Source organism: Tenrec ecaudatus, chromosome 14, assembly GCF_050624435.1.
Source record: "Tenrec ecaudatus isolate mTenEca1 chromosome 14, mTenEca1.hap1, whole genome shotgun sequence".
NCBI lineage: Eukaryota > Metazoa > Chordata > Mammalia > Afrosoricida > Tenrecidae > Tenrec > Tenrec ecaudatus.
This window is the reverse complement of record NC_134543.1, coordinates 4620732-4630780: the sequence shown is the minus strand read 5'-3', so window position 1 is coordinate 4630780 and position 10049 is coordinate 4620732. Positions and strand designations below refer to the sequence as shown.

Below are 10049 nucleotides of genomic sequence, written 5' to 3'. Positions count from 1 at the left end.
GCGGCCGCTCTCGCCTCCGAGAGCCTGCCAAGCCAATGATTGAGGAGGAACGCGGGCGGAAGGACGGCTGAGTAGGGGGCGGAAGGACGGCTGGTAGGGGGCGGGGCCTAAGGCGGGACGCGCCATGCGTCGGAAATTTGAGCCAATGAAAGGCGGCGGCGGCGGCCCGGGGGGCGGGGTCCCGGGGGCGGGCGGAGCGGGGTTGGGCCGCGGCGGCGGGGCCGTCTCAGGCCGCCGTCCCGCCCTCCCGTCCGGCCGCCGCCACCGCCGCCTGGGGCTTGGTTGAGGTGACGGTGGAGTCCGGACCGGAGTGTGGCGCCGCTGCTGCGCGAAGGGGAGGCAGGCAGGTGAGTGCCGGCGGTGACCCAGCGCTTGCGACCCACCGACTCCTGACACTCGCGCCGCTGCACCCTGCCCGCCCGCGCCCCTCGCGGCTTTGGCCCGTGTCCGCCGGCCGCTCCGGCCTGCCCCGCCGCCAGCCCGGCGTGGGCGCGGCCCCGGCCCGGGCCCGGGCCCCTGTCGACTGGCGGCAGGTGCAGCGGGCGCCCCCGTCCGGCGCGCAGCGGGCCGGGCCTCGCCGCCTCCCGCGCGGTGCTTGTTTCCTTCCTTCTGGGCGCCGCCCGCTCCTCCCCTTCGGCCCGGGGCCCCGCGGCCCGGCCCCGCGCCTCCGCCTCACTTTGCAGTTATCTTAACAGCCGGAGGAAGTAGGTCACCGCTCCCCCCACGCATCGACCTGCGCGGAGGACTGGGGTCCGGGGCGCTGGTCGTCCGCCACCCGTCCTGCCCCCACTTTCCTCTGGGCTCGTGCTCCCCGACTGCGCGCAGTGGACTGCCCAGCCGTGTGGAGCGGGCTGCCCCCAGGTTCTAGATGCAGGAGGGCGGGTCTCCAAAGCAGAGCGACTTCTCAGCTAGGTTCACAGGCTGCCTTTGCCGTCGGGGCCCCGACCGCCCTCGTCCTTGGGTGGAGGCCCACCCGGTGCACAGCCGGGTGGTGGGCGCCGGGCCGCACGTGGGGGGGCCCCAGTCCTCGGCACTGCCCGTAGCAACTTGTGCCCATCATGCCTTCTACGCCCCCAGTCCTCTTCCCACGGGTGTTTGCGAGCCGGTGGGCAACCTTGGAGCGATTTCCTGCAGCTCTTTATTGGAGCTGAATATGCTGAATCCAAGAACAGAACCAAATAAAGGGACCTTTTTTTATTACAGCACACGCACGCATGCCCCATGGCTAGTATTTTGGTAAAAGTCCCTGGCCCCAGAAAGTTTGCAAACTTTCTCAGCTACCCCAACGAGCTCACAGCGACCCTGAGGCTGTCTGCTTATGGAGTGCTGCCCATTGCTTCCCAGGGCTCCCTGAAAGAGCCCCAACTAACCTCACAGCCATTGAATCTATTCTGACTCATCTAGTGGCCCTGTAAGACAGACTAGAACTGCCCTGGTGGGTTTCTGCGACGGTAATAACTCTAGACAGGAAGGAGTAGAAAGCCTCATCTTTCTTCTCCCTCTCAGCCACTGGTAGTTTTGAACTGCTGACATTGTGTCTTACAGTGCAACTTGGAACCCACTGTGCCACCGGGGCTCCTCAGAGAACCCTGTGGGGTCTGATTATTGGGACCCCAGGCAGGCTGCTTGCAGCTCCCTGCCGTTGCTTTCACCCTATATGTATTCTAGGATGTCAGTTACTATCTGTTATGAAGCTGGTCTGAGCTGGAAAGTACCCTGTGCTGAGGGCTCCAAGCACCTCTGGAGGAGTTGGGGGTGGGGAGAACCCAGCTGGTGGGGAGCCCTTTCCCCTCTGGGGACAGTGCAACCCTGCTGTACAGCAGAAGCTGGGCATCTCAACCCATGATCACACCGTGCCCTTAGAAGCCACCGGCTACCTGCCTTTTTCCTTCCTGCGATTGAACCGATGGAGAAAGGTCTGGGTCTAGAAACCTCGGTTAGAGCAGGCTCTCCACCTGCAAAGAGGGTGGCCAAGGCCTGAGGGCTAGACTCCACAGCATTCCGTGAAAGCAGGCTCAGCGTGTGTGTCAGCGGGTTTGTTGAGCCACACTGGTGAGGGTATGAAAATAGCGCCGCCCCTGTAGTGCAGTTGCTCCATGCTTGGCAGTGTGTGCGCACCAGGCCCCACGCCTGTGGAGGGAGGAGAGGCCTGGTGCTGGCTCGAAACCCTTGGGGCAGTTTTATTCCATGGTAGGGTTGCTTTGAGTTGCAGCCAACTCAACACACAATAATAACAACAACAAATCTACGATCTGCCTTCTTTTTTCAAGAGACCCCAGTGCAGTTGGAGTCTTTCCACAGCTCTGGATGCCCCGCTTGCACACACTCCGGTCTCTGCTTATTAACTTGGAGTCTTTGGTGATGCGCCTTATGTCTTGTGCGGACTTTGCTGAGAATCTCCCATTGGGAGTAGTTTCATCTCTAGTCCATGGCTTGCCTGCTCCCTGACGGCAGTCTCCTTTGACCTGGGCTTCCTGCCCTTGGCTCTAAGTCCTGGTAATGCCAGCGCTGTTCCCCAGGTTTGCTCTGGGCCGCCAACTAGCAGGTGGTGGTTGGCGTGCACTCTGTGCCCCTGGGGAAAGAATGGCTTAAGGACCCACTCCCACCAGGCCCTGGCTTTTGAAAGCCCGGCAGGCATCGGGCATGGGGTTGCCAGGGGTCAGAATTGATGGCAACAGGATTGGTTTTTCAGATTTCTGGTGCTAAATATTTTTGAGAGACCAGTGAGTGTGCGTTTATGCAACTCAGGAGCTTGGTTGTGGCCTGTCATTTGTTTTCTCAGTTAGCTAGCATTCTGGTTGAGCCCTCTTTTTTTCAAAAACCGGAAGGATGTTCTTTTTTCTCCTGTCTTGCTGCAGTCAGAGAAGCATTGATCTGGGAGGTCAGGCCATTTTGGGCCCGAGGGAAGCAGTGAGGACTCTGAGACAGACTGGACCCCTGCTCACAGATCTTCCACGGAGGTGCGCAGAGACTGCTTGCACGAGCAGGAGCGGACTGTCAAGCATGGTTCTGAAACTGCACAGACTTCCCGCCCTCATTTCATCATTCTCTTACAGTTGGAGATGTTTAACATTTTGTTCCCCAAATGTAATTGACCTGTTTACTTTCAAAGCAAAGGGACGCTATAGGATAGGATAGAACTGCCCCTATGGGTTTCCCAGACTAACTTTTACGGAGTAGAAAGCCTTATTTTTCTCCTGTGGCCCAGCTGGTGTTTCAAAGTGCAGGCTTTGTGGTTTGTAGCCCAACATGTAGCACATGACGCCACTGCCAGCCTCTCAGTGCCTGCCTCCAATGTCAGTTTCCATTATGAAGAAGTTGAGACTTTTGCGCTCGCTCTCCCTCTCTCTCTCTCTCTCTCTCTCTCTCTCTCTCTCTCTCTCTCTCTCTCTCTCTCTCTCTCTCTCTGCCAGATTAGAAACCCTGCTTGTTAAATTCATCCGGTAGCTCAGGGTAGGTGTTGTAGGTTTCCTCACTGTTTGGGTTTGCAAGTATACACGAAGCAGAAGTCCAAGTGGAGGTGCTCATCATTCCAATGGAAACGAAGAATCAAGGAAAGTGGCTCTAAAATGAGGTTATCATTCACACCCCCCAAGTTGAGACTTTGTTTTTCTCAAGAACTTTTGAAGATTGATACCTAGTGATTGATACGGAGCTCATTTTAACCCTCCTCCCCCCTCCTGCCCCCCTAGTGGGGGGACTGGGCAGCCTGAGGAGCAGAGCGGGAGGGAAAGTGTGTCTTCTGGCTGTGGTCAGGGGCCACCAAGCCCACTCTGACTCACAGGGACAGAGTGGAATGCTGCCCGGCCTGTGCCGCAGTCCACCTCCTTAGAGGCCTTCCTCCTTTGTGCTGACCGCCTCCTTTACCACGCATGTCATGGGCATTTGCAGCTGTATCTTACCATTTTGAGTCCGGCCTCATCAGCAAATGAAGGGCCGGAGCTGAACCCCATCCTGTCGTGCAGGTTGTCTCTGCTTTGAGGGGGCAGCTCTTCTCCAGGCGTGCTCTGAGTACCTCTCCCCCAGCGGGACTCCTCTTAGGGCCGTTTATCAGCCCCACTTCTGCTGCTGTTTAGAAGGTTTTCAAGGGGTCAGCCCTCTGAAGTGGACAGCCCACTGCTTCTTCATAGCCCCTTTTAGCCTGGAAGCTCAGCTGAAACCCGCTCACCATGGGACGACCCTGCTGATGGCTGACATGCCAGTGACATAGCTTGTTGCAACACACAAGCCCCCACAGCATGGCAAACTGACCAATAAATGGTGGTTCCTATTTTTATAAAGACTTAAAACTTGCTGGAGTATGTAGGTCTCAGGGACCAGGCCGCCTCATGTTTCTCTCCCTCTCAGTGACTGGTGAGTTTGACACACAGACTTTGCAGGGCAAATAGAAAAGTTGGTTATTGGCACGCAGACTTTTATCCTTCTTCATTTGTTTTGTGGGTAACTCAGTGTGAACCCGCTCTTATGACTGCGTGGTTGCAAGGTTTCTGTCTCAGGAGGTGGGCATGGCATTTTAGTAGCATTTGTGTTTTCTGAAGCTCAGTTAAAGAAGGTAAACATTAGCTGAGACTGTTAACCAGAAGATGCCCTTGTGAGAGTGTGGCCCTGGTCCCCAGTGGAGCTGGGCATCAGCAGGTCCCAGCAGTCCAGCGCTAAAAGTCATGGCGCCCACACCTAAAAGTGACTCAGGCAGTTTTTCAAACCTGCCAGGCAGCTTTGCCTGGACCTTTGTGTGTGTGTTGGAGGGGGTGGGGGGGAGGCAGGCGGGAGTAGGGGTATGGCCAGTCCTTCATTTGGAGGTTTAGGGAAGACGTGTCTTAAATTTAGCCCGGGGCCACTCCTGGGGCCACTGCAGCCAGTGAACGTGCTCTCTGACATTAAGAGACGGAAGAGATAAGACGCTGCAGCTGCGTGTTGCGCTCTGGTCCTGGATCCTCGTCTTGAGCACCAGGGCCACGGCAGTGGCAGGCGGCTTATGACATGGGCAGTTCTGAGCTGAACTGGAGGGGAACATTTTGGTGTGTCGGTGCCATTTGTCACCGCAGGGCACTGGCAAGGCTTTCCCACCCACCTAGTCCTCCATAACCCATTTCACCTCACCGAGCCCCACCGTTGCCTGAGAGACCCCTGCTTCCTTCCCTCCTGGTGTGTGGTCAGTACGCGCACCCATTAGGTGTGCTGGTAGGATGAAGGTGGTTACATGATGCCCCAGAACTGCCACAGGGCAGGTGCACTGAGTCAATGTGCTCAATGCAGTGGTTGAACTCGGCCTCTCAGCCCCAGAGGAGTCTGGGATTTGCTACCTGGTGGGCACGCATCACCGGCCAGTGGAGGTTGAGTGTTGCTCAGATGCTGGACGGTTTTCAGTGCCATGTCCAGACGGAGCCTGACGAGGAAGAACCTGGCAAAAATCAGCCCCGTCATGACCCTGGAAGCCACAACATTCCAGTCAGGCATCAGCTTTGTTCCCTCACGGACCCTTGGGATCCTGACCCTGTGGCAGCTCATCACCTCTTGCAGCTTAAGATCAGTTTATGTAGTGAGGCCTTGGTAGGTTACCTACTTACCTTCAGGGCATCTCAGACTGAGGACCCCAAAATGGAGCTCTGCGGAGCAGACAGGCTACCTCGACTCTCAGAGATCTGGGTGGCTCCTCATGTAGCCCCTCATGCCTCACCCCCTCAGCACATGTTCTCACTGTTTAAAAGCTGTTCAAACCAGGAAGCTTACTGGACTCCCATAGTCCCCATGTTTGGGGTCCTTCTAGGGATGTGCTAAGCTGGAACTAGGGAGACTTTGGGGGAGGATATGAGGACTTCTCATTCTGAGGCAGGACTTGGACAGGTCAAAGAGGATGGCTGGCCATTAGAGGGGGCCTCAGCCCTGCCCAGGCTCAGGGCTACTGTGCTCTGTCAGCAGCCTGCCTTCCTGCCCCCCTCCCTCCTTCCCAGGCTGGTCCTCCCAGAGCCAGCAAGCAGGAGCCACGCCCTCTGGAAACCACACCCACCTTCCCATGGACTCTGGTTCCTGGAGCCCTGGAGGGTTTCCAAGGTTGTGAATCTCCAGGCAGCAGATGTCACATCTGTCTTCCATGGAGCATTGTGGCTTAGACCACCCAGAGACCCTGCCAGCCCCCCCCCTGCCCCCGCTCTCTGGGCTTCCCACATTCCCTGCCATCCCGACTCACTGTGACCTGATAGAGCTGCCCCTGTGGGTTTCCGAGATTGCCACTGTTGACTGGAGCAGACAGCCTTGCCTTTCTCCTGTGGAGCCCCTAGTGGGTTTGAACTGTGGACTTGAGGGGAGCAGCCACAGGGCCCACCTTCCGGTTGGTGGTGCCCAGGTCTGGGGATTTAGAGCCCCGAGGCTGGGGCTAGGACCGGGTGACTTGGAGGTAACTTCCTGACAGACTCTGGCTGCTCTCTTACCTTTTCCATTGTCTTTGATTTTACAAAGATAGAATAGGGCATGATTATTCATGAAACCAAATGAGACTGCTGCTTTATGAAAGGCCTTTTTTATTGTTTTAAGTTGAGCCTTGTTATTTTAAGTGATTTACAATTCTAACGCCACAGCAGTTGAAAACTAAAAAAACTATTGTGTGGAAAAGTCAGTCAGAAATGGGGTGAGCATCTCTAGAAGGTGCTTATGTAACTGGTGGGAGAATGGCCTCTAACATCAAAGCGACGAGCAGGCCTCTCCTCTGCAGTGCTCTTGAGGTGGGTTCTCCCAGACCGCTCCCAGGGGTTCTGTGAATCGACTCCGTACATTCCCATGCAAAGGGCTTTCCCGAACAAGCTCACTTTCCAGTCTACTTCCTCATGGAATGTTTGAAGCCCCCTCCTTTCTAAGGAAGAGGAGTCCTGGGGCTGTGGTGATGAAGAGTTTGCTACCCAAAGGTCAGCAGTTTGAAACCACCAAGCACGCTGAGGGAGAAAGTCGAGGTGTTCCACTCCCATAAAGAGTTTACCGTCTGGGAAATTCACTGGGGCGGTTCTGCCTTGTCACGTAGGCTCACTGTGAGCTGGCACCCACACGAAGGTGGTGAGTGAGCCAGTGAGAACTGTGGGTGGAGGCCCCAGGGGTGGGCTTGCCATGCTGGTGCTTCTGAGGGCTGGCAGATCAGTACTACCAGTGGTGGGAGCTGGGGTGATGGGTACTAGCCAGTCGCTGAGTGGGTATGCTAATGCAGGCACCTCCCCACAGCTAGGCAAGGAGACAGCCTGACCCAGACGCCTTGTACTACCTAGGGGACCTCTGGTGAGCGGGCCTGGGTGAGGGGAAGATGGGGCACACGCGCCCACAGGGCCCAGGTGAGGAGGCAGGCTCCTGGGACACCCAGAAGAACACAGCCTGTACCTGCGTGCGTTCTCTCTCTCTCATACACGTGTACACACTTGCGCCCAATGGGTCTCCGCGAGTGTGCACTCTCACAGACACACATACTGTGTGCTCACACACTCTTGCCCAGTGGGTACCTGTACACACACACACACACACACACACACACACCTCTAGTGTCCCCTAGTGTCCTTTTCTCGCAGCACACTCACTGTGAACCTGTTCTCACATGTGTGTATGTGTTCTCCCACATATTCCTCAGTGGGTACCTGCTCACATACAACCCACTGAACCTGCTCTCATACCCCATGTCTGCGTGCTTTTAATTACCCCCTATCTCCCCATATGTAGCAGGCTGGCAGGCTGGTGAGCGTGCCTTCCAAACCCGTCTGGGCTGTTAGGTGTGTGTGTGTGGGGGGCTTGTTATGGAACTTGAGAAATATTCACAGGGACAGGGGAGCCCACACTTGGTGAACGTTTTGTGTGGTTGTGTTGGAGCTGACTGCTTCACACTGTCTTGAGGACACTGGTGGCGGTCCCCTGGTTGCAGTGGTGGGTGCCGGGCACCCTGTGGGATGTGCTGCTCAGTCAGCCTCTGGACCAGGTGTACCCTTGCTTCTCTCTGACTGTCTTTGCTCTTCTCGGCTCTGGCCAGGGCCAGCGTTACAGTGCGTCTCAGATGACCAACCGCTTGCAGGCTCTGAAGACCGTGTTCATAGGTTACGGTTTTGAGGACTTTGTGTCAGTTTTAAAAGCACCTTTTGGAGGGGAAGCGATACAGGTGTGTGCGGAACTCGTAGCTCACTGTTTTCACCGGCTCCGTTTTGAGTGTTGTTGTGGGGCTTGTTGGTTCAGTGTCTTTGTGTCGTACTTGTACTGCCTTTCTGCATGTCTGCTCTCGTGTTAGGTGTAGGGCTGTCATCTGCAAGGTCCAGCGTTTGAAACCACCACCACTCTGCAAGAGAGACAGGCCTTCTCCCATAAAGAGTTGCAGTCTCCGAAACTATGGGGCAGTTCGACCCTGTCCTATAGGGTTGTGATGGTATTGACTCCATAGTAGAGAGTTTGACTTGAGGTTTTGGTAAATCTTATTTAAATTGCTCCCCTTTCCTTTTGGGACACTATTATTTCTCCTAAAATAACTCAGTAAACTATTTGCAAATGATGCTTGACTTCTGTCAAACTTTGGAGGAAAGTCTTGTCTTCTACATAAACCTAGCTAATCTCTGGATTGAACTTTTGAGTGTTTTTGTAATTTAACACGTTTCTGTTTTTCCAACTTAAACATTTGAAGTAAATCCTGAATTACAAATGTCTGCGTTGTTCTGTTTGGTTGGGGGTGGGGTGGGCAGGGGGCTGGAGGCATTTGGAGATGTCTTTTTGTGGGGTCGTTTCTGTCAGAGTGTTGGGGATGGCCCCCTTCCTGTTGCATTTGTTGAAACGTGGATTCAGCTGAGGTCTCATGGAGAGGGCGGGCAGTGATTTGGTGTCCTGGAATCTTGGGTGTTCCCCCCACCCGGGGAGTTGGATTTTGTTCCTAAGCCACAGAAGGCAGATGGGGATTGCATGCCTGGTGGGGGGTGAGGAACAGGGGCCGTCTCAGGAGGCATCTTCACAGGTGGTCAGCTGTTCATTGCCCTTGGCCTTCACACCTAGGCGACTTACCAGGGTATGCGTCCCAGCTCCCCAGCCTTGTTCTGGCCAAGGTAGGGCTTTCCGGCTTGGCTGTCTTCTGTGGGCACTGGGAAGTCTGTCGGGTGGGCGGGTGTGCTAGCAAAGGCTAGGCCCACCACCCAGCTCAGCATCTGTGGGCTTGCGGCCAAGTTCCAATGGACACCAGACTGTGGGTGAGCTAGAGCAGTGAGCCCCAGAATACCACTAGCAGGGCTTGGCTGTGGCCCCTTGGCCTGGTTTCAGACTACTCCAACTCTGCTGCTTGTCGATAGCTGGTGAACCCACAGCTAAGCCCTTGGCTGCTGACCTTGGCGAGGTGGGCAGTTCTAACTGGCCTGAAGCTCTACGAGAGAAAGGGCCTGTTGCCTGCTCCTGTAGCAAACCATGAGGCCATGCTGCTTGGTCACAGGAGGTGGCTGTGAGTTAGCTGCAGGGGTCGAGCGTTATGCAGTATGGCTCTTGTAGCCAGTCTGTACCTCCCACCAGAAGACCTTTCCCTATGTGAGTTTGGTAAGAAGGCGGGGGAAAACACTGATGGGATTCACCTGTGCGTAATTGCCAACAGACGTGTGCCTTCCTGCCATGTATAAAAGGAGGCTTCTGAGAAGCAGTTGAACAAATCCTTTGGACCTGAGCTCCCTGCACAGTAAATCTCTGGGGTCCAGATGGCCGCCGCAGCACCAGAAGCCCAGAGCCTGGGACCGAGGGGTGGACTGCCCAACCCATGGAGCGAGTTTTGTGCAGGAGATTAGCTTGCTGAGTGGGGTGCCTCTGGGCACTTGATTGGGAAGCTGGGCTTGCTGACCCCCAGGAATGGAGCTGAGTGCCTTCAGCTGAAGCTCACTGGAGTGGGGTACCCCTGGGATCTGGGTTTGCTGACCCACAGAGCTTGCACTGAATGCCTTCGGGTTGAGGCCTGCTTACAAGCAGGAAGTGTGCGTTATGGTCACTTACTAGCCCTGAAAGAGCTCCAACATGTCCTGATGAAAAACTGTGTCCCGAGCATTTCTCTCTGGCCCGTTTCCTTCCTGGAG

General features: G+C 55.7%; 1 protein-coding gene across 1 annotated transcript in view; it reads left to right on the top strand.

Annotated features, from left to right (window-relative positions):
• Positions 1 to 183: 183 nt before the first annotated feature.
• The window catches only part of SETD3 (SET domain containing 3, actin N3(tau)-histidine methyltransferase), a 49844-nt gene continuing 39978 nt past the window's right edge, over positions 184 to 10049 (top strand). The window contains exon 1 of the mRNA XM_075532445.1: positions 184 to 347. The gene's annotated coding sequence lies outside the window, so the exon portion shown is untranslated. The remainder of the gene's footprint in view (positions 348 to 10049) is intronic.